We start from the raw sequence: 25,843 nt of genomic DNA, 5'->3' as shown, positions 1-25,843 counted from the left end.
TGCCCTCTAAATCAAATACCCTACATTTTAGTGTCCAGATTAGAATGGAACTCAAAAATCATTACAGTAGTCCAAACAACACAGAATCTACAACAAGGATAAAATTCTCTACTCCTTACCTCACTACCTAGCCACTGTTGGCGCTGGCACAAGACGCTGCAGGATGGGGTTACTGCCGAAAATCAAAAACACCCCACAATACACAAAACCTCACCAATCCGTGACCTAGATTAGCAGCAATAAGAGGATCAAGTTCATGAGGGGAGATTACTGCCCAACCATAACCTAATTCCAAACCAAAACTTACCTCCAAGATTAAATAGGGCACGCAGCTGGAGGCTAGGGGCAGAGGCAAGGGATCGGCGGTGCTGCTCGGGTCAAGAGTTGGCGGCCAGTGCTCGGGATCTCCACGGCTAGGGCGACGGGCGTCGGTGGCTAGGGCTCAGCGTCGACTGTGATCGGCATCGGGGAGACGGCGTCGGCTAGGGCAAGCGAGGAAGGGGAAAAAGAGAAGGAAAGGGCGGCTTGGCAAAGATCCGAGAGAGAAGAGGGCTCACGCGTCGCCGGCGTTTGGGCAGGGAAGAAGAAAAATGGCGGCGTCGGCACGCAAGAGAAGAGAAGAAGAAGGTTGGGAGAGACTTGGCCGAAGGTTAAATCGTGAGAGAAAATGGTGGAACCACCGTCGGGTAGGTGTCGCAACCACGCGAGAGAGAAAGAAACGGAGAAAAAGAAATAAAAAAGGAAATATTTAAATTAACATTTCCTCGCTTAAATGGGTAGCCTAAACAGGCTTTCCCCGGGCCCCGTTCTTATCCCCGTCAACCCGTCCATACGAGCTCCGAAAAATTCCCGAAAAATTTCTAAAAATTTCGAAAAATTTCCTTATTAATATTCGCCTATTTTCGGTATTTTACATTTAAAATTAGATCTAAGTTTTTTGATCTTGTTGTAAATTTTTCTAACATTTCTTTGAAATTATTAATTTCTGATTTTAGTGATAGATTCTCCTCCTCAAGTGTTAGATCTTGAGTTGGATTATTATTTACAATTTGTTCCTTGAGGTTTTGATTCTCTTCAAGGAGTAATTTGTTTTCACTTTCTAATTTATCTAATTTACTATTTAAGCAAGAAATAATTTTAAAAAACTTTCGATTTAAAGTTAGGTATACCTCTTCGGAACCTTCGGAAACAAGTACAGACTCGTGGCTCGATTCGCGTTTGGACTCATCTTCCGATTCGTCTTCCGACTCAGCTTCGTAGGACATTAGCGCAAGATGACTCTGGTGCTTCTGATCTTCGACCTCCGATTCGTCTGAGGATGAGTCGTCCCATGTCACTTTGAGGGTCTTCTTTTTGGTAAGCTTCGTTTTGTCGATCTTCAATTTCAGACACTCATTCTTGTAGTGCCCCTTCTTGTTGCATCCGAAGCATGTCACGTTCCTCGGTTCGGTTGGAGAACTGATCTTTTGTAGATCCTTCTTACTGAAGCTTTTCTTTCTCCTGGTGAACATTTTTCTTACCAAGTTCACCAGGTACTCTTCGTTTTCGGAGTCTTGGTCAAAGTCTTCTTCAGGTTCAGGCTTGTTCTTCTTTTCTTTGGAGGAACCTGCAAATAAAGCAATACCTTTCTCGGCTCCAGCGTTAGTCTGCTCATGTAACTCTAATTCACAGAATAATTCATCTAATTTAAGTTTAGAGAGGTTCTTAGAAATTTTGTAGGCATCCACGATGGATGCCCACAAATTGTTGCGTGGAAATGCGTTTAATGCATACCTGATTAGGTCTCTGTTGTCCATCTGGTGGCCTATCGCGTGGAGCCCGTTGAGGATGTCTTTGATCCTCATGTGGAGCTGACTTGCTATTTCTCCTTCCAATATTTTTATATTAAAAATTTTATTTAACAACAAATCCCTTTTTGTTACCTTAGCATCGCTAGTTCCTTTATGCAGTTCTATCAATTTATCCTATAGCTCTTTCACGTTCTGATGCGGTCTGACCTGGTTCAGCTTTTCCCTTATCAATCCACATTGTAGCGTGTTGATCGCCTTGTTCTCCATTGTTGCCTTCTTCTTTATGTCTGACATCCATTGTTCAGGATCTAGTAGATTCCCGGAGCTGTCAACTGGTGCTTTGTAGGCTTTTGTGAAGCTGAGCCACTGGTCGAAATCCATCTTGAGATACACCTCCATCCGCTTCTTCCAGTACGGGAAGTCATCCCCTGTGAACAGGGGAGGTCGCACTGTGCTGAAGCCTTTGATCTGAGACATCCTGCACACAAGAGAGTAGCGACAAAAAGATCCCAAGACTTGGTCTTGGATTTAGTAGTGCGGGAAGAAATAGTATTAATAAAAAAACTAAATTGGTGTTACACCAATTTAGATTAACTACAACAGAAAAAAATTTCCAAAAAGGTAATAATACCAGTTTGAAATTATAAAAAAAATTGAAAGTCGAAAAAAAGAGAAATTTTTTTTTAAAACAGATCACCCTCTTGTCTGATTGGTGGTTGCACCAAATCAGAATGGTACCTGCTCTGATACCACTTGTTGGATCATAAATTTTGATAGGGGGGTGAATATCGATAACAAAAGCGTCAAAAAGAGTTAAGCGCAGCGGAAAATAAATAAGCAAAAAGGAACAATGCTGACAAAATTCTATTTACTTGGTTTGGAGCCTGTGTTGACTCCTACTCCAAGGCCCGCACACAAGGGTGCTTTCGATGGACAATCACTAATTAATTCGAATAATGATTACAGAGGAATTAAGTACAGAAATGCTAGAATTAATTAGGAAAAATGAAAACCGACAATTAGTAAGGAAAGAGCGAACAAGAACTTTGTCGGAGAGCTTTTCGCAGCGTCGCAGGAGCACTAGAGATCGAATTCAGAGTTGTGTTTTGAGCTTCAGCCTTGATTCTCCTTATATAGGAGGGTTCGAGGCGCCTGGAACCTTCAGGGTGCCTCGATCATGACGTGGATGACCCAACCAGCGAGCTCCATGTGTCGACGCCGCGATCAGGATAAAACTTGCCTCCGGGCGCCCGGATCCCCTCCGGGCACCCGAACCACCTTTCTCCAGAAAACATCTTCTCCTGGAAGACAAGGTTAGTCCGAGGCAAATATATAATGTATATCCTGCAAAACAAAGTATTAGCACAATTTATAATTTGACTGAAAAGAATATGACTTAGATTCCGTCTTTCCGAGACCGGAATCTAGTCATGATCTCGACTTAGAGTTCCAAAATAGTTCTAAGTCAGATCGGTGCCTAAGTTCCCTTCTAAGGAATGCGTCCTCACAGTCACACCCTTCCAGTGACTTACCTTTACTTACTTGCCATACGTCCGGTCAGCCCTTCGACCCGTCTGGACTTCGTGCCAGCTATCCGGTCAGCCCGTCGACCTAGCTAGACTTCGTGCCAAATGTCCGGTCAGCCCTTCGACCCATTTGGACTTTGTGCCAGCTATCCGGTCGGCCCGTCGACTTAACTGGGCTTCGTGCCAGACATCCGGTCAGTCCGTCGACCTGTCTGGACTTCGCCTGCACACTCGATTAGAGTGTTAGACAACGACAAACCTAACTTAACCTGATTTGTCATTCATCAAAACCTGAGTTAGACCGTTAGTGCTAACTGCACCAATAGTAACGACCCGGCCCCTCGGTCCCTTGGGCGACCCAACTGGCGTCCCATTTGGCGGCCCCTTGGGCGACCCAACTGGCGACCCAACTTGACGACCCATTATGTCGTCGACCGACGACCCTCGGCCATGCCGTTACTCACTAGGTCTTCCCACCCTTGACCAGTGGATTTTTGCCTTCCCCAGGATTCGAACTCTAGACCTCTAGTAACTGCACGGCCGAGGGTCATCGGTCGACGACATAAGGGGTCGCCAGTTGGGCCACCCAAGGGACCGCCAAATGGGCCGCCAGTTGGGACACCCAAGGGGCCTAGGGGCCAGGTCGTTACAATAAAAAGGCACCTTTTTATTGTAGCAACCCAACCCCTCGGCTCCTTGGGTGACCCCACTAGCGGCCCAACTGGCGACCCCTTGGCGGTCCCTTTGGCAGCCCCACTGGCGGCCTAACTGGCGACCCCTTATGTCCTCGGTCGTCGACCGACGACCATCGACCGTGTCGTTACTCACTAGGTCTTCCCACCCCTGGCCAGTGGATTTTTGCCTTCCCAGTATTCGAACTCTAGACCTCCAGGCTAAGTACTAGAGTTTATGAATCCTGGTAGCCACTCACTTGGGTTTATTAGATTAATCTTATCATTAAAATTTAATTTTTTTGTTATTTAAATTATCTTGGGTTTGGATAGGATTTTCTAGATTGATATTGTCTAGATTATTAATTAATTTATTAATTTTATCTAGATCAATATTGACCTTATCATCTTTATCATTTGAATTTTCAGATTTGTTTAGGTTTAAATTTAAATTTTTAGGTTTATTAATTATTTTTAGATTTTCTGTATTTTCTAAATTAATTAGATTTATTTTATCAGAAAATATCCTAGAGGTATTTTTGCAAGTATTGTCAACTACACTATTTCCATATATATTTTCAGAAATATCTAAATTAACATGCATATTTTTTAAACTACTATTAGTAGGGTATTTTGGTAAATATTACTAACCTTGAGCACAACCCCTAATTCAGTAGGCTTTTTCGTTGGATCTGACTCGAGTCCGGATTCGATTTTAGCTTGATCGTCTAACTCCAACGGCTCCTCGTGAAGCTTGGTCAGACAGGTCCAAAACTCGTGGGCATCCTAGACTTTTCCTATCCTACAATTAACTTTGTTAGGTAATAAACCTGAAACTAACTTTATTACCTTTTGGTTTGCTTCCGAGTTTTGTGTTGATCTTCTCAGTGCCTACTTAGCCTGGAGGTCTAGAGTTTGAATCCTGGGGAAGGCAAAAATCCACTAGCCAGGAGTGGGAAGACCTAGTGAGTAACGACACGACCGATGGTCGTCGATCGACGACCGAGGGGCCGCCAGTTGGGCCGCCCAAGGGGCCGAGGGGCTGGGACATTACACTAGCAATTTGAAAAGGTATTACACAATTAAATTACAGGAAACGCTAAAAGAAATTTTGACAATAATAATAAGGAAAAGAAGAAAGAAAGAAGACACTTTGTCGGAGTAGCCTCACGACGTCGTAGGAGCACAATAGAGCATGTGATAGAAGATCTTGTTGTTGTTAATTTGCTCCAAGCCTCACCCTCCTTATATAGGAGGCTCCGGGTGCCCTGACCCCTTGGTGCCCTGAATGTGACGTAGCCGAGCTAACTAGGGTGCTCCACGTGGCGAAGCTCGTTGGGGATAACTTTTGTATTCTGGGCGCCCGGACCCGTTCCGGGCGCTCGAACCTCCGGGCGCTCAGACCTCCACTTTACTAGCTACTTGCATAAAAGTGTTAGTCCGAGGTAAAATGCAAACTACCCTGCAAAACAAAGTATTAGCACAGCATAGTCATAAAAAGGAATAGTGTAGTAATTAGTTTCCGTCTCACCAAGACCGGAATCTAGTCAAGATCTCAACTTAGAGTTCTGAAATAGTTCTAAGTTGGATCGGCGCCTAAGTTCCTTTCCCGGGAACGCGTCCTCACAGTCACTTCCCTCCAGTAACTTACCTCAACTTACCCACCAGACGTCTAATCAGCCCGTTGACCTAACTGGACTTCGTGCCAAACGTTCGGTCAGCCCGTCGACCTGTCTGGACTTCGTGCAAGCTATCCGATCAGCCCGTCGACCTAGCTGGGCTTCGTGCCAGCTATCCGGTCGGCCCGTTGATCTAGCTGGGCTTCTCCTGCACACTCGGTCAGAGTGTTAGATAACAATGAAACTAACTTAACCTACTATAACGCCCCGCCCCTTCCTGCTCAAGGGACGGGGGTTACTTTACTTACTTACTTAAAACAGCGGAAGTCTTGTTTATAGTATATTTTTTTTCTTTTAAAAACTTTTCTTTTACTTTTGAAATCATCATCACTAACTACCTATCATATAAAATCACATAGCATGCTTAACATAAATTTAAGCCATAATACTAATAAGCATGATGGAATGTCATGGAGTCATGAAGTAACGACATAAGTATAATTCTTATTAAATAAAAGCAGGTCTTTTTCTTTTAGCCGAGCCACTACTACACACATCCTTCTTGCCCCTACTGCTGCTCCCTTAGTACATCCGTTCCTTGCCTTTATCTGTGGTACAAGGAAAGTAAGCTATGAGCACACAAGGCTCAGTAAGATCCTTCCTACTCACTAAAACCGTAAAGCATAGCATATTCATAAGTTATAAAGCATAAAGACAACTCATCATATCATGTATAGAAACATCATATCATAACATAATCGTAAGGTATCATGACATCTCATGACATAATCATAAAGTGCATCCTAGCATAACATAACATATCATAAATATCATGGCATATCATGGCATAATCATAAAATGCATCCTAGCATAACATAACATATCATAAATATCATGACATATCATGGCATAATCATAAGGTGCATCCTAGCATAACATAACATAATCATAAGTATCATGCGAGATGACTTTCAAAAACATGTATCATGAAAAATATATGCAACATGTCTTTTGAAAACTTATTACATATATACTTAAATATAATCTCAACATGATTAGAGCCCCGGCTTGTACCACATACATAAATGCGCGCGTCCTATGTAGGTCCAATGTAGCAAGTCTTGAACCCTACAAGGCATACATACTAGGCCCGTTTCTTAGTCCATCGACCTAGGGGCACTTAGGAGCCCATCCCTAACGAGGCCCGCTTCTTAGTCCATCGACCCCGGGGCGCTTATGGAGCCCACCCTTGGTACAAGCCATATAAAGTAAAGTAGCATGTCATACATATCATGGTTCTTATTATTTTATGCGCATCATATTTCTTAACATATCATAAACATGCATAATTTGGGCACACAGCTCCTCATAATAGCATGCATAAGTTTGGGCACACAGCACTTCATAAAAACATGCATAACTTGGGCACACAGCTCATCATAATAGCATGCATAATTTGGGCACACATCACATCATATAAACATGCATAATTTTGGGCACACAGCACATCATAAGGGTTATTAACATGCATAGGTCATGATCATACATAAATAAACATAGAAGCATAGCAAGTTCTTATCATAACATGAAGCATTGCATGTGAGACACATAGGAATCATAATTAGGTCTCTAACCCTAATACCATATAGTGGCCGAAACATATAATTGTAGCTTAGGTTAACCATCAACATACAAGCATGTGAACCCTAAACCAATATCATATCATACATCATAAGGAACATCATAAGCATGTATAGTTTAGGTTCTAGGTTTCCTAAGCTTATAATCTTATCATGGCCGAATCTTATCAAGCATTTCATTTGGTTAAAATCAACATACAAGCATGTGAACTCTAAACCAATATCATATCATATATCATGAGGAACATCATAAGCATGTATAGTTTAGGTTCTAGGTTTCCTAAGCTTATAATCTTATTATGGCCGAATCTTATCAAGCATTTCATTTGGTTAAAATCAACATACAAGCATGTGAACTCTAAACCAATATCATATCATATATCATGAGGAACATCATAAGCATGTATAGTTTAGGTTCTAGGTTTCCTAAGCTTATAATCTTATTATGGCTGAATCTTATCAAGCATTTCATTTGGTTAAAATCAACATACAAGCATGTGAACTCTAAACCAATATCATATCATACATCATAAGGGACATCATAAGCATGTATAGTTTAGGTTCTAGGTTTCCTAAGCTTATAATCTTATCATGGCCGAATCTTATCAAGCATTTCATTTGGTTAAAATCAACATACAAGCATGTGAATCTCTAAACCAATATCATATCATACATCATAAGGGACATCATAAGCATGTATAGTTTAGGTTTAGGTTTCCTAAGCTTATAAGCTTGTCATGGCCGAAACTTATGAACCATGTAACTATGTTTCATGTGGCATAAAAGCATGGGAACCCTAACCTATTTCCATAGTATTTATTATCAAGAACATCATGAGCATGTATAGTTCAAGTTCTAGGTTTTCCTAGTCTTATAAACTTGTTGTGGCCGAAAGTTCATGGAGCATGAAATAAGGTTCTAACTAACTTACAAGCATGAGTATATCATATTAATTTCATATCTTGTCTTAGGGAGAATCATGGCATGCTTAGTTTAGGTTTAAAGATTTCCTAGGCCCTTAGTCCTACCATGGCCGAATGTTATAAGCATGAAATAAAGTTCATTTCAACATACAAGCATGAGCATATCATGTTAACTTCATATCTTATCTTAAGAAAGATCATGGCATGCTTAGATTAGTTTTAAAGCTCTCCTAAGCCCTTAATCTTATCATGGCCGAAAGTTGAAAGGGAGACATCTTATTTCCAAGCAACATACAAGTATGAGAAATGTTAACAACTCTCTTATCATAAGGTATATATATCGTAAAAACAAAGGAAGCATGTTTAGTTTAAGTCTCAAGCTTACCTAGCTCTTTTATTCATGCTTGGCCGAGAGTCTAGGGACATGAATCTAAATTCTAACCCAAAATTCTAGCATAGAAACATTAGATTAATCCCTTACCATAAGATACATGTTACAAGAAATATATTGAGCATACTTAGTTGGGTCTTAACGTTTCCTAGGTCCTTCTTTTTCTTATTTTCTTTTTTTTTCTTTGTCTTGGCCGAAAATTTCCATGAAGAGATCCTAGGTTTTCAAGCAACCTAATCTCATGGAAAAACACATAAACTATTGTACCACAGGTGAGGGGAAACTTACATCCTTTCGCTTGTGGTTTTTCTTAAGGAAAAAGGTACCCTAGGTGCAAAGGAAGGAGAGAGCTTCTTCTTCTAGCACTCCTTTTGATTTCTTTTGCTTGTAAGAGGTAGACCTTGAAGGCTCCTTCTTGTAATATAGTTTTCTTGGAGAGGATCCTTAGCTTAGCTTTTGGAATGATGAGAGGGAGAGCTCTTGGTTTCGGTGGAGAATGAAGAAGGAGAAGGAAGGAGGAAGAAGAAAAAGAATTTAATCCCTTGCTTTTGTTCTCCCAATCCTATTTATTCCTATGTAAATGAAGCATGTCTTCATTCATTCCCTCTACTCCTCTTTTCCCTCATTCCTTTGATCCCACGAAAATAGAGACAGGGAGGGAAGTAGGCAATTTATCTTTTGCTTGCTTCTTCTCTTAACCAAGAGGAAGAGAAGGTAAGCAACTTGGTTTTCTCTTGCTCTTTTACTTAACCATCTTCTCTCCTTTAACTACCATTTCCATTCTCTTTTATTTACTTATCATTCATTACTCTAGTGGTTCCATCCACTAATTTAACTCTATTACTTGTGGGAGGTTCAAGGTTCAATCCTTGACCTCACCTCTTCTTATTCTATTTTTAGTTTCTATTTTCCTTCTCTTTTATTCTTTTTTTTTATTTTAAAGAAAAATACTTCTAGACATAGCTTAGCATTTCGTGGGTGTTACACCTACTTTGTCATTCATCAAAACTTAAGTTAGACCATTAGTGCTAACCGCACCAACACTTTCCACCTTCTTTACCTCAACTAGGACATTCCTTTGCACACTTAGTTCAACTTGTTAGACAACAAGAAACCTTAACTTTGAATCTTTTGCCATAATTAAAACTTAGGTTTGATCATCTGGTGCTTCCTGCACCAATAATCTCCCTCTTTTTGATTATGACAACACAATTCAAAGTTAAGTAAAGCATCATAATAAATAATGTAACATAAGTTAGGAATTTAGGCATAAATAAAATAATTTGGAAATTTAATAAAGTAAAGTTGCCCCCTCCCCCTTAATTTAATCCTCAATCTTTTTAAAAAAACTTATTAATTAAGTTATGTTTAACTTAACTTTTAACCTTTCTTCCCCCCTTTGACACAAATAAAAAAGAATATTAAGTAGAGAGAAAATTGTTTAACTTGTAAAGATAGTACTTAATTTTGAAAAACTAACTTTTAATCTTTTTTTAAAAAGATTCCCTTGAAAAGTGTCACTTAGTTTTTTATTTTTTTTATAAAAAAACTTAACTTTTCTGCTTTTCTTTTCCCACAAAAGGCTTAGCTAAACATACTTAGCTAAAAACAATTAAAAAAAACTTTTGCTTTTTCAAAACAGTCAAACTTGCTTTACCTAAAACAAACTTAACTTCCTTTTTGAAAAGTACTTAATTTGTTTTTTGAAAAATACTTTGATCCTTTAAAAAAGATGCTTAACTTTGTAAAAACCTACTTTCTGAAAAAGACTGAACTTTTATTTTCTGAAAAGTACTTTAACATTAAAAAAAATAAAAACATTTAACTTAACTTTCTTTTTCTCTCCCTTGATTAATGCCTTAAAATTTTTTTAACTAAATTATTTAAGTTTGAGGGTCCTAGAGTTCAAGCATCAAAATATAGGATTAACAACATGTTTAAACTAATCATTTTTTCCTGATTTTCAATCTCACTCTTTCTTAGTTATCAAACATGTTAGTTTTTGTGTGAGATGGAAGTTAATTTGAAGTTAATTTTAAGTTTGAGAAGACTATTCTTAATTTGAAAAATATTTAAGATTATGGAAAATAATTTAATTTTGAATTTTAGAATATTTAAGTTTAAATTTTGAAAAATATTTAAGTTTAAATTTTAAAAAATATTTAAGTTTAAATTTTAAAAAATATTTAAATTTAAATTTGAATTTTAACAAATATTAATTAAGCTTTAAAAATAATTAAGTTTTGTAATTAAGGTTGTTTTTGAAATAAATTAAGTTTTGAAAATAATTAAGTTTTTGATAAGGTTTAATTTGGTTTGATTAATTTTTATTTTTAACCAAAATCTATCTCACTATTTTTTAGATTTTCAATCAGGGAGTCTTTTGAGTTTTGTGAGATGGTTTATCTTCAATTTAAAGTGAATCCTAAAGATTGATTTACATTTGAGCTAGACTTAGATTTAACAATTAGTCGATTAAATATATATTTCGATAATCGGCTTCCCGACTGTGGCGATGCATAAGGCCGTTTTGGGTATTGGAGCAATAACCACTTCTAGATAAAGTATTTTAAGAAAATTAGAAATTTAATTTTCTTTCTAAAAATCCTAGGTCCAAATAGTCAAGTGTTGATTAAGTCTAAGTCCTTATCTAGCCATCCAAGATTAAGCAATTAGTAATCACGAATGACATAACATTTATAAATTAATTAAGCATATGCATGTTTGTAAAAATTATGCATGGATCAACCAAGTCAAACAATTATTAGTTAATTTTAATTTTTAAGTTTAAGTTTACTTTTTAAGTTGAGTTTTAAGTTTAAGTTATATTTTAATTTATGATTTATTGATTAGTTTCATAATTAAAAGGTATTTGATTATAGATTGGTTCGTAGAGTTTAAGTTTTACCTTGACTTATAATCAAAGTCTAGATTTTTTGATTTGGTTAAATTATTAATAGTATCTTCTAAAATATTATTTCATTTTTCTAATTTTCTAAAAATTAATTTTTTATTTTTATTAAATTATTTTGAGCTATTCTTATTCAGATTTGAATCAATTTTATTGATTGCAGTATCAACATGCATATCTAATTTTCGAGAAAATCTAAACTAGAGCAACAATGATTAGCTAGGATACTGACATGTGTTACAAAAATTAGATTTTCATATAACGTAAATTTAATAACCTTGATTTCTCCCCTTGATTCTTGGGTCTTTTTCTGGGTATTGTTTTTTGTAGTGACACATTTCGTTTGCACTTGAAGCATTCAATGTGTGTTCATTCCCTTTCCGGACTCTTGGCATTGATTTCTCTTGTAACGCCTTGGCCCGGGTGGGCCCCACCCGGACCGAACTGGGAACACCACTAGAATTGTCCATCAGGTTGACGACTAGCTCCACAGACCACCGGAGGTCCTTTCAGCGTGCTTTATCCTCACTCGCACGCACCCTTGAAAACTTCCCAGGAGGTCACCCATTGTTAGATAGTAAGCTTAACCTTAGAAGTAGAAGAAAAAGAAGGTACCACCTTTGTTATATGGATAGTACCATCTAACCTTTTAAATCATACTTGATAATCTCGAGTAACCTGGTATTACAATCACCCCATTTACACGACATATAACCATGAATCTGCGCATAAATCCCTCCTCGCTAGCTAGGTGGTGCCTTGGATGCTCACTGCCACAGCACACTCACAGATGTGGTCGCTCCGATACCATTTGTATTGCACCGGAACACCGAACCCAGAACGCGAACACCACCACTAAAATTGCTATCGTTGACAACTAGCCCAGGATCAACGGAGGTCTCAATGTGCTTTGTTCTCACTCGCACGCACCTTGGAAAACTTCCCAGGAGGTCACCCATCCTTAGATTTTTCCAAGCCAAGCACACTTAACTTTGAAATTCTTAAGTTTGGGCTTCCGAAAAGGAAGGTGCACCTTGGTGATATGGATAATACCATCTATCCTTTTAAGCCATACTTAACCAGAATCTTAGAATCAGGGTATTACATCTGTAACGCCCCACCCTCCTCACTACTAGTCTGTGAGGGCGGAGCGCTACTGGACTACTAACTTATCTTAACTAACATTGCACACATGTGAATATCAATACCTAAACTCTCTAAACATGCAACTGATAGCAGCGGAAAACATAAACAACTTATCTCTACATTCTACTCCAGCATATGAACACAACTAAACTATACATCAATCTAATCATGCTGAAATATATGTATTAATCTGAACATGCATGCAACCATTATACAACTAAGTTAATAGGTCTAATATGCATAACAATTTAAATGGAAGAATTCTAAATACATGAAATCACTCTGATAATAAAATCATCAACATGAATAAATTGCTATCTTAATAAATTTCTAAACTAGGTCCCAAGGCTTCTATAGTCCAAACATCACACATCCATCCGCACCTCCTTGTCGCCTTTCTTCTCTATAGCTTTTCCTTTTTTCCTTGCAGAAGAGGAAATGCAACTATAAAATTGGCTAGTAGCTATCTAACTCACAAAACTCGAATATGCATGTAAATAAAAATCTAAAACTGAATGCTTTAAAGGAAATACTATACATGCTCATCTAATAGCAAAACAAGACATCTGAAATGCTAAACATGTAAGGCTTATTTCACTTGTTCAAAACTTATACTTTTATACTTGAATAATTTAAAATCGAAATGATTTAAGTCGATAAGCTAAAGATGCTACTGAATCTGAACTGTATTTACGTAACTGATTTGTGAAGTTTTGAAAACTATTTTCATAATAGATAAAATTAATAATCAATCTGCTGATGGGCCCGACAACTGTACTTGCTATGAGCCCATCCCTAACTAGACCCGAGGTAGCTAGTCCCGAATCTATTAGGGTTTACTAGGTTATCTAAACCTAGGGACGACTATGGGAGCCCAACCCAAGGACAACTAAAAGTCCAGCACAGTGCCACTGATAAAAGTAAAATACTGATTCATAAGCTGATTTATCTTATTTTGCTCTTACTAGGTTATCTGAACCTAGAGCTAGGTTATCTGAACCTAGGGGCGACTATGAGAGCCCACCCATTAGACCGTAGTCCCGTATAAACTGAAGCTAGACTAAGCATGCTATTTATAAGAATTGTAGAATGAAATGCTAACTATAAGGACTGCTCTTTATGTCCAATCACAAAGCACAACCATTTTGCAGTAAGCTACCAAAAACCAATCTACATACTTTAGAAGAAAACTACACTCTTTCTTGTTCCTTTGAATCCAAAACCATTTCGAGGAGAATATGAAATCATCGAAACCAACAGAACCTCACAAATATTCAAAGGAATATACTTGAAACCTCTTAATCTACACTAGAAATTTCGACCCATCATCCACTAAATTTGACTTCTGCATGAAGTAAAACAATCTTCGGAAACACGAGCTCCAGCACTAAATCGAAACTCATACAGGGAGCAAGCCAAGTCTTCGGAGTTAAACACCAGTAACCAAATCGAATAACCCCCTTACAAGAAATACAAATTTCAAACCGTATTAAGAATTTCATGGAACAAGAATTTCATGGAACAACCAATAAGAAACCCATAGAACCTCACCGAAAATCCATTGCAAATCTATAAGAAATTGGCTACTGGAAACCAACAACAAGAGTGTTCATGCTCAATAGTTCTACACCAAAACTAAACCTGTTTAAGGTCACAAGCAACCTAAAAACATGGAACTATCTTATACTAAAAAGAACCAAAAACGATAATCCTTCTTCATGTTCAATGCTACAAAGATTTGCTACTGAGAACTTATAAACATAGCTGTTCTTCATGTTCTGTAACCAAGCATACTATTCTGCCGTAAGCTACCAAAACAAACCTACATGCTTTAAAAGAAACTAAACTCTTTCTTGTTCCTTGCCCAACAACAGAAATCCAAAATCTGTAACCCTTCAAATTAACTGATCATGCCCATAAAAATTCATGAATGAAAGGACTTGAACCCATATCTGTCAATGAATCCGAAAAGCACCTTGGTGTAAAACACTTCTTTAAAACTCACAGGAAGGGATTGAACTACAAGAAATTTCCTCCAGACTAGATTCATGGCAATTCCACTACAGAACAATATCCATTGAAATCCTCACCATCAAAATAGTCTAACATTCTGAAACTATACGAAAAACATCCTTGATCAAATCCGAGAACCCCAAACTATTTTCCTACCCTTTACAATTCATTTCCCTTCTTTGATGCTTTACGGCAGGAATCTAAATGAGTATACTACACCCTTCACAGCATGCATCGGCAATCAAAGAAAACAAGAATCCGAACTTCTCCTACTGCAGGTGAGAAGCGCTTACCTTGGTTTCTTGGTCTTATAATCCGAATTAGGCTTCTAGGGTTTTCGGAGAGCTTGAGATTTCAGCACTTCTTGTGCCCTCGGCTTCCCTTCGATGAGAGGATCTTAAGGAGGTGAAGAACTCTCGGGATTTGCCCTTCGCCGACCGCTGGAGAGAAGCCTAGCTCCGGCTTGTTTCCGCCCGAGCTCTGTCGTCGCGAGCGAGAGAAGAAGGAGAGGGGTTTTCGGTCACTGGAGGAAACAACATCAACTTATCCCTTTTATAATCTCCAATATTCTTTTAACCTCTTAAATAAATTTTGCTATCCTTTCTAAACAGAACCTCCCGCTTGGCCACTTGGTCAGCCGGATTTGCTTAAGGTTCGGGTCGGGTCAGAGTCGCGGGTTTGAATCTCGGCTGTATCCCTTTTTATTTCTATTTATTCTCTGTTTTCTAACTACTGCTTAAATAAATTCCATCCCTTATTTGATTAGCATCGCCCGCTTGGGCACTTGGTTAGCCGAGACAACTTAAGGCTTTGCTTAACCAGAGGTCTCTGTTTTGAACCTCGACTTAATTTCTTTATTTTTTGCAACTTGTTTCTTTTGGTAAAAATACCAAACGAACTCCAAAAATTACATAAAAATACTCTAAAAATTTCTAAAAATCTCTAGAATATTTATAAAGCATTTTTAAATATTTTTAAGTGCTATTAGGACTCGGAATGAGGAAATTTGGGTTGTTACAACATCTCCTTCTCCTCTGGTTGTACTGTCTGAATCTTATGAGTAGGGCACTGGTTTCTGTGGTGCCCTCTTTCCCTACATTTAAAACAAATTATGTGAAATTTAAAATTTAAATTTACAATTTTACCTTTTAGATACATGATAGGATCCTCCCCCTTGACTATTGTCACCTTGAATTTGGACTTAAATTCAGCTATCTCTTCCTTGGCCATTAGTGCTATGAAATCAGTCTGATTTGATTCTCTTGAGTTTGGTTCGGAGGTTGACTCTGGTGATTCATACTCAAATTTGAACTCAAGTTTGACTTGGTCTTTAGCTTTGACGGAATCTCATGAAGCTCGATTAATTTTTTCCAAAGCTCATTAGCATTGTTGAACTTTCCAACTCAATCAAGCTCTTCATTTATTTGCCCGTATAGGAGAGTACATGTCACTTTTGCATTTGCCTCGATTTTTCTTCTTGTTTGTGCATCCCACTTGTCGTAGGCGATGGGCACACCGTCTTCGATGGGGAGTATGAATCAGTCTGGATCATGATGTAGGATCGATGCACACTAGGAGGGATGAATAGTGCTCATGATTTTCATGTTCATTTTAAAACAAAAATTGAAGAGATAAGGGCAGTGGAATAAAGATAGAAACAAAAAGCAAACAACATTGACACACTAAGATTTGCTTGGTTCGGAGCATGTGACAACTCTTAATCTAAGGTATGCAATCGTTGATCGCTTTCATTAGGCAATCACTATCAATTTGGAGTTACAGTAATGATTAGAATTAAGCAATTAACTTTAACAATAACAATTAATACCGCTGACTTGGAGAATTAGATCTTGAACGTGGTTGTTATCAGAGTAGCTTTTGGGCATTGTAGAGGCTTTATCAGAGTAGCGCACAGAAGAAGAAGTTGCTTAGAATGTTGTTGTAAAGCCACTGGTCGAAGGATTCTTTTATAACCTATTATGGGTGCCTGGATCCCCTCCCGGGTGCTTGGACCATGCTGGCGTGCTCTCATTGAAAGTTGATAAGTAAAGGTTATCCACCTCCGAGCGCCCAGACCATGACATAGGTCTGACCAATCCTCACTCTCCAGCTTAGCGAACATATGATATTTGGTCGTTCGGGCGCTCGGACCGCGAGGGCGCTTGGCCCTCGCCTGGGCTATTACTCGGCGAAGGCATCCCAGGCGCCCGGACTCCTTTCAGATGCTTGGACCCCCATTTTTCCCATTTTTAACTTCCTGTAAAATAAGGTTAGTCCAGACACATAATATATAAAGAACGATAAGATTTGATAGCCTTTGGACTGTTCGGTGCAGATTTTGAGTTTCGTTGAAACTCTAGGTTGGACCGACACCTACTGTTCTCTCTTCGGGTGACACATCCTCACCTACTCCTCTCAGGAGAAATTACCTTTTGCCAGATTGGTCCTCCAGACCGTATGGACTTTTGCTCAACATTCGAGGCTTCAGGACTTCTCCGCTGGACGTTCGATCCTCGATCCGTCTAGTCTTTCGCTTGGTGTTCATGATCCCCAAGACTTCCACCTAGAATCTGTGATCCTAGGATTTGCTTGATGCCCTCGACCTGCTAAGACTTCTTGTAGTCCCATGGACTAGGACTTCGTTGCTTAACCATAGCTAGGGCTTTTCACCTACCTAATCATAGCTAGGACTTTTTTTGCCTAAGATCACTTAGGACTTTCCTGCACACTTAGTTCAATTTGTTACATCACAAGATAGCTTAACTTTGAACCATTTTTCCATTATTAAAATATAGGTTCGATTATCTGGTACTTCTTGCACCAACAATCTCCCCCATTTTGATTATGACAACCTAGTTCAAAAGTTAAGTAAAAACATAGAAAATAGTAAGGCATTAAGAACAAGTAGATAGAAGTTTTTTCAAAAACTAAGAATTATTTAAAAAAAAATTTAAAAAAAAACTCCTCCTGAAACAATGCATTTTCTTAGTTTTTCTTTAATAAAAAACTTAGCCCCATTCTTATATTTTAAGAACCTTTGTTAAGTACTGATCTTTTGAAAATGTTTTCTTATATAAACCCCGTTAAGTTGTAAAATACCGAAAATGGGCAAATAACCATAAGGTAATTTTCTGGAATTTTTAGAAAATTTTCGGAGCTCGTATGACGAGTTTACGGGGATAAATATTGGGCCCCGGGAAAGCCTGTTAGGCTACCATATTTTAACGAGGAAATGTGTATTTTGTTTAATTCTTTTTTTTTAATTTCTTTTATTCTTTTCCTTCGCCGTTTCCTTCTCCCCTTTCTCTTGTGTGCCCGAGCCATCCCCGACGCCGATCCCTCGCCCTAACAGCACTCGACGACGGTTCCATCTCCTCCTATTTCTCCCCTCGCCCGAACCGATCTCTTCCTCTTCCCCCATTTCTCCTTCTTCTTCTTATCGAGATCTGCCCTAACCTCTCTGTAGTCCGTCGCACGGAGCACTGCCGCACCCCTCCCTTTCCTCTGCCACTTCGTCGACGGCATCGATCGCCACCCTTACCCGTGCCCTAGTCTCCAGCCGACGTCTCCTTCTCGCCGATCGCCACTTCAGCACCCGATCGCCCTGGCGCTACTCATCTCAGCGTCGGCCGAGCCGCCATCTCTTCTACCCCTGTCTTGAAGGTCGCCAGGGGTTTCCCCTCTTGTGAGTTTCCTTCCTTCCGAGATGTGCCCTAGCAGCGTGGTCTCATCGCGCCACTGATTTGTCGGATCCCTGGTCGTCACAGACAGTAAGAGAGAAATAGGTAATGTGCACAGATTATAGTGGTGTATAGATATCTTGGTTGATTCTCTATCTTTCTTGTGATCCGGGCAGTGAGGAGGTCCAGCAGCTACTTCTTCCGGCAGCAACCAGCTTTGGCTGTGAGTTGAGGTAAGCGTTAACCCTAGCCTCTAAAATAGGTGATACAGTGATGGATTGTTAATTTTCGGGCATTTAACCATGTTGGACAGCGGTATCGCAGCGTGTACCTCCGACAATGACTAACTGAGGAATCCTTATATCTTGGTGAGTTTTAGAAGGGATAACTATTTGGATTTAACTAGAGGAGGAATTTTATTCTTGCTGTAGTTATACCTAAAATGGAAATTTGGAATAATCTAGGGTTAGAGATTTTATTTAGCTATTTATAAGAATTGTAGCTAAATAAAATATATTTATATTGGTGGCATAGGACTTTGACGCGAGACGAGTATCTCAACGTCGGATTTGGACCAGATATGATCCTTTCTTATTGGAGGTGGGTACCTTGACTTATCTTTTAGATTTTTCATTTGATGTGCATAGTAGTTTTTAACAAATAGTAATGATTATGTTTTGTATCTGCATCAGTATGTAATTATCCATTACCTGTGCATGCTTGATTGTTTACTGTTTGCATTCATGTTTATACCTTCAAATTACTTATGATCATAAAGGTAATGACATACCATGCCATAGGATATACCAGACTTATTTGATACCATATTTGACCTGTGTACCTAGATCTTTTGATATGATCCATGTATTGTCAGATACGGCAAAATAAAATAACCTATAATGATTATTGGGAATTTTTAGACATTTTTCTGGATTTATTTGGAGGACTTTTGACAGGGTTTAAGGGGATAAATTATTGGGCTTAAGATGTAGTGGAAATCATGATTAATGGAGGGCTACTTAAGGGTTGTGAGAACTTAACCTAACTCGAACCCTACTGCTTATAAGAAGCTACAGTGCTAGCCCTAAATCACCGTTTTCCCTTATTCCTCCGAACCTTCTGCCTTCGTCGATTTCCTCACCCTTTCCTCCCGATCTCGCCGACGGACTCGACCTCGACGCACGCTCGCACCAGATCGCCGGCACTTTGTCGCAGATCGAGCCTCCGAGCTTCTCAACCCCTTAACAGAGGTCGCGACGGTGGAGCCTTCTTCAGAGAGCCATAGCGCGCGAAGAATCTCCGGCCGGAAGGAACAGATCTGAGCTCCAGAGTTGCTGAGGAAGAATCGCCGATCCCTAGGGCCGATCTTGGTGAGAAGTGCTCTAAACGGTGGTTCAATTTCCCGAGCCTTAGGGCCAAGCCAATTCCGTCGGGTTTCCCTTCCGCCGCTTGTGGTGGCTCCTGGCAGTGAGGTAAGTTAGGGTTTGGTGCTTGTTTTGGGATTTTTGGTTTTAGTTGGAACCTGTGATTGGGACGCCGGAATGAGAGATTGAGATGATTGTGGTTTCGTTCCTGGCAGTGTCATACTGGGAGGAGCACGACCATACCCTCCAGCAACTGTTCGTCACCGGGAAGCAGTAGGTAATGTCTATATTGTTCCAGATGTTTAACCTGTTGACCTAGGATTGTATGGATTGAGGTATTGTTGTGGCAGTGGCTTGCTGGGAAGGGCTCGATCACAATTCCAGCAGCTGGTTTTCCTCCGGGAATCAATAGGTAAGGTTTCTACCACTGTAGGTGTTAGGGTTGCAGATTTAAATGTTGGTTTCAGATTGGATTTGCTACTGAGTATGTATTGATTGAGGTGTTTGTGATGTGTATAGCTCTGTAAGAACTTGGTTGGGCGATCTGTGGCAGTATAGTCCACTGGTGAGCAATTTGTCAGCAGCTTCACTGTCGAACAGAGGGTTAACAGAAGGAATTAATGCTCTAAGGTAAGATCTTGGAATATAGAAACATGTTGTAGAATTGACTATAATTGCTCGGTAGTGATTAGAAGTTAAATGCATGATTTGGGAATTCTAGTTGACATAGTTTCGGTTGGGAATTGTTTGATCTGAAGACATAAACTAGGGTTTTGGTTTAGGTTGTGCAAATCAGTGCGGTTTCGTTTGGATAATGACTGGAACTCGGATTAAAGTTGTTTTTCTTGTACAGTAGTGTAGTTAATTAGTTCCATATGTATTTAATTAAAATTGATACGTTGACACAGGACTTTGATCGGGACGAGCGTCGTGACGAGGTTGACGTTGGATTCACTTCTTGCTTATTCTCTTTAGTATTTTGATCCTAGTGCATGAGCTTTATGTTCAGATAGTTGCTGTATCTATCTTGACTCCACTCTTATTTTCCTGCGTTTGATACTTTATCCACCTTGAATCTTGAGTTGCTCACTTCGTATCTATCTCCCGTTGTTATTCTTGATAACTACGTGATACTATATGCCATGTTTACTTTGACTCGCTTTTATTTATGCTAGTATTGAGCATGCGGATTCATGTAGCATACGATTTTTGTATATATGATGATTGTTGCATTATTAAGTCATGCATGCGCATCGCCGGATGACCTTGGCTCCCTTGTGGTTGAGGACATTCGGCAATCAACTCGACCACTCATGGGTAGTGGCGGGCGGCTTGTCTTGCCGCTGTCAGTCGTACTACTCGGTCACTCATGGTAGTGGCGGTGGAGTTGTGAGCCATGAGGACCCTATTGCTATGTAGCTATATAGCTACTATCGGGCTCCACTCGGCCCACTTAGTGGTGGTCTCGGTGATGATCTGTTGTCACTCGACCTCGACCACCTCTCGACCATCGTGGTGCAGAGGTGGGCGGGTGACACGCATCGTTGGTTCTATTATACCATCTTTGTTATATGTTTACTTATGCGATACTACATATTTGTTATGTATGCTTGGACACGATTTCTTTGATTATACCTTACATGTGATGTGACATTATTCTTACTCTTAGCGGTTTATCCTCGCACCTTACATTAGACTAGGATATGGTTTGGTATGGATATATACTTTGTTTATCCAGAGTATCCGCTATTTATCTTTCCGAGATCGTATCCTTTTGTATTCCTTCTTTATGATACTCATGCCTTTGTCTATTCTATTACCGCAGAGTCTTTATACTCACCACCCGTGCTGGTAATTTCACCGGTAGTCGATAGATGATACGATGACATTGGAGGAGGTTCCATTGCGGTCCCACGTCGCTGAGGACGGTTTATGATTTTGGTTTTCATTTTATTGTGAGTTAAACCTTTGAATTTAGCATTGTAATAATTGGGCTGTGGACTTGTTATTTTGTATTTGGTTGTTTTGTCGAGGAGTCAAGCTGGGCCGGCCCGCGGTGAGTTTTCGTTACTTTATACTTGTTATTGTTGTTTTCCGCTGTGTTTGATTTTTCCAGCCGTGTGGGCTGTATATTATCTGCGTGGTTGTGATTTTATTTGCATATGTATTATTTGTTGGTGATGTATACCGGTTTCATTTGTCACTGCTACAGGGGAGGTGCTGTCCGATTTTCGTCGGACAACCTTACTCTCGGGGTGTGACATGTATATTTTTGGTATATATTTTATGGAGGTAGATATGGTCAGGACTTCCATGCTTAGTGTCATGCATCATCTCGCATGATTGCATGCTACGCGATAGTCGGCTCCATTATTGTTGAGCACATCGCCAGTTACATGGATTTGCACACACATCCACTAATGAGTTAGTGGTTCTTGTCAGGCAGGGTGTGTTGCAGCAGGTTACTCTGTCAAGGGCTCCGTTAGTCTACTCATGGGTAGTGTGACGCATCATTGTAGCATGACAGGGATCCCTCCTCTAGACTTGCTCAGGGAGATGAGAGCATTGAGCTCCCCTCCTTATGATTTGGGGTAGGAGGATAGGTGTACTCTGACAGTATCCCGTCCACTTGATCACTCATCAGGAGCAATGATGGCAGAGTGCACGGTTGTCACAGCCCTACCCACTCGGTCTCACCATCGTGTGTGAGACGGCTGACTGGAGAGTAGGGGTGACCAGGACATGTCATTGGCATTATACGCATTGATGCATTTATTGCTTGTGTTTGCTGCATATTGGATGGATGCATTTGTGTGACATGCATACAGGATTCCTATACTTCTCGATTGATTATTCATACACCAGGTCCTGGTTAGCACAGTTTTCTCCTGTTTATTTCAGTTACATTTATCATTCTTATATCAGGAGACTATATGCATGATTAGTGCTAGTTGTTATTTTCTTACTATGCATGTCAATATTACCCGCTGAGGAGTTGACTCACCCCATGGATATTTACTATTTTCAGGTTGAGGCTGTCCGGAGGAGTTCCAGTCGCTAGTCCCCTGCAGATCGCGAGGATGTGTTTTATCTTTTATTTTCTTATTTTACTTTTTAGACTTGTTCTAGTTTTGACACTTGGATATTGTGTTATCTTTATTGTCGATGAGTTTTATTTGGATGTATTTTTGCTACTGTAGGTCCCTTTGGAGGCCGGCAAGAGGGGAGGGGTGAATTGCCCTACAAAATAAAACAAAAACCCTTCTCGGATATTCAACTAACTTAAAAGAACTTGTAATTAAAAAAGCAGAGACTAATTAAAACAGAAAATAAACACAGAGGAATTACTTGGTTTGCAATCAGAGGATTGCTAATCCAAAAAAGAAAGCGCACTATCGATCTCCTGGCGGAGTAGCCTCTTACAGCGTTGAGCGTACAAGAAGAAAAGTAAAGCACACAGAGTTGATTACAAGTTCGTCGTTCGATTAATTGATTTGCTCGGACCAGGCTATATTTATAGTTGGTCGAAGCGCCTGGAAGGGTTCCGGCAGATAAACTTTATCTCAACGTTCAAATCGAGTTTGACTCGATCTGGTCAAACATTCGGCGCGGATGGTTCCGCCGGTCGGGCGCCAGGTCGGCGCCTCGGATGGCGCACCCGGGACCCCAAAAGTCAACTCTGGTTGACTTTTCCGTCCGCGCTCTGCTTGGTTCAGCTCGTCTCGGTCCGGATCTTCTCGCTCCACTAGCTTGGGTGATCTTGGCCATCCGAATAGGGCTCACCCGAACCCTTCTTACCTTCTCCTCGGCGACCTTCCTTCCTTGCCCCTCGAACACCGCGACGCCACGTTCTTCTCCCACGGTGTATTCTTCGCGGACACCTCGTCCCTCGGACTGCACCGAGCTCGGCTCTTTCCCGTGCTCTCTTCTTGCTTCCGCGTCTTCCGCTCGACTTCGTGTTCCTAAGTTCCCACACTTAGACACAAAGGGTTAAACAACGAGGACCTAACTTAACTTGGTTTGATCACATCAAAACACCTCGGGGTTCCAACAATCTCCCTTTTGATGTGAGCAACCCAAGTTAAGCTAGGAAAAACAGATGCAAAAAAAACAATTTATTTGTAATAGGGGTAATAAAAACAAGTTAAGATATTTCATAAAAAGTTTATCTACCTCCCCCTAGACTTAACATACTTCTCCCCCTTTGATCACATTAAAAATAGGGGTTCTTTAAACAAGTCTAAGGTAAAAAAAAATTTTAAGTGAATTTTCATAAAACTTTCTAAGGCAATTAATATTAATTTCTAAGGCAATGTTTCACAAGAGAATATTTAGTTTAAAAAAAATCTAAGTCAATATTCAGAATATCTTTTATTTAGTTTCATAAAAGATTTCTAAGGCAATTTTCAAAGGAAAATGTCTAAGCCAATATTCATAGAAAAATTTATAAGTTAATTTAAAAAAATATCTAAGTCAATAATTTTCAGAAATTTTCTAAGTCAATTAAAAAAAATTATTTTAATTTTTTTTTTTAAATTAATTTTAAATATTTTCTAACACAAATTGAATAACTCTTTTAAAGCATTAGGTAAGTTAAATTAATGCTTTTTCAGTTAGTCAATTAAACTTTTCATTTCGATACTTGGCTTCCAGGTCGTGGCGAGGCACTAGGCCTTCTTGGTTATTGGAGCAACAACCACTTCCTTAGACAAAGCCTTATAATGAAATTAGTCGTTTAATTTCCTTGCTGAAAATGCTAAGTCTAATTTTAAATTAAACAGGTTTTTGGAACCCAGTAGAGGTTCCTACCTACAGGGTTAACCAAGTATTTCCTAGGTACATAGATTTTTGATATATTTCTAATTTGACTTTGATGAAATCTATAGTACCAATTTAAACCTCTATAATTTCTAAAAGTAGAAATATTTGAACTTTTATATTTTTTCAATCTTTCTATTTCTTCTTTTAGTTTTTCATTTTCAATTTTCAATCTATCAAAATCCTCTATAAGACATGATTTTGCTAAAATTCCTTTTGTTTCCAAAATTTCATTTTTAATTTGGCATTTTCTTTTCTAATTTATACATGGATTTAGTCATTGCCTTAATGCCAGAGTAAAGTTGATCAGGGGGTAAGAGGCATACCTCACTTACCATGTCAGACTTAAAGCCTGAATCTCCCCCTGCTTCGCTGCCTTCATCCGAGGTCGCTCCCTCTTCATCGTTGCTCGATTCTAATATACTTTGTCCATCGTAGCTTGCCATCAGTGCTATCCCGGCGTATTCTTGAGCTTCGATTCAGATGAAGAAGTGTCATCCCAAGTTGCTTTTAGGTTGTGTTTCTTGGGAGACTTCCTTTTGTCCTTTTTGAGTTCAGGCGTCTTCTCTTATGTGTCCCTCCTTTTGCGGTAGCATCGCACCTTTCTTCCTCCTTTTGATTCTTTTATATTAAGCATTTTTAATTTTAAAGAAATTTTTAAAATTTCTTACCATGTGCTCTTCTTGATCGTCTTGGTCCCACGAGTTCATCCTGAGTTGTGTTGTGTTCAGCGCTATAGTCCGGTTGTATCCTTTGTCGTTCCACACATCTAGTTTCGTGTAATTCAAGAGTGAAAAACATTCCTCTAATGTACTTACCTGGTCCTTTGAGATGTAGTAGGCGCCGATTATGTCCACTGGTTTGGGAAGGCGTTGAGTGCGTGGCGTAAAGCGCCTCGATTTGTTACCTTTTCGAGGTTCTCGAGACATCTAGTTCTTTTACCTTTGCATGTAGACCGCTACTTTCTCACCTTTCTCCAAGCGGATGTTTATTAGTTTGTTTCGGAGGATGTCCTTCTAGCGAGCTTCGCTTGGATGTGCCTTCGTGGAGTTCTAGAAACTTATTCCAAAGTTCTTTAGCTGATGAGTAGCTTCCGATGCGGTTTACTTCTCGAGGCCAGAAAGATGCTTACCAATGTTTTCTTTAATTATCGACCTCATTCCAATTGCTTTCTTTTTTCTTTGGTTCTGATTTGTTGGAGCTACAAAACCGTATTTCATAATGAAATAAATTTCAATCTCGGTTTTAGAAATACCTCCATACGACGAAGTTCCCTCAATTTTGGTGGAGCGATGCTTGGTCCGGCCATCTTTGTTTCGACATAGTGTTCGATACCACTTGTAGGTCCCTT

Source organism: Zingiber officinale, chromosome 11B (genome assembly GCF_018446385.1).
Source record: "Zingiber officinale cultivar Zhangliang chromosome 11B, Zo_v1.1, whole genome shotgun sequence".
Classification (NCBI taxonomy): Eukaryota; Viridiplantae; Streptophyta; class Magnoliopsida; order Zingiberales; family Zingiberaceae; genus Zingiber; species Zingiber officinale.
The sequence above is the reverse complement of the archived record's forward strand: the minus strand, read 5'-3'. Positions refer to the sequence as shown.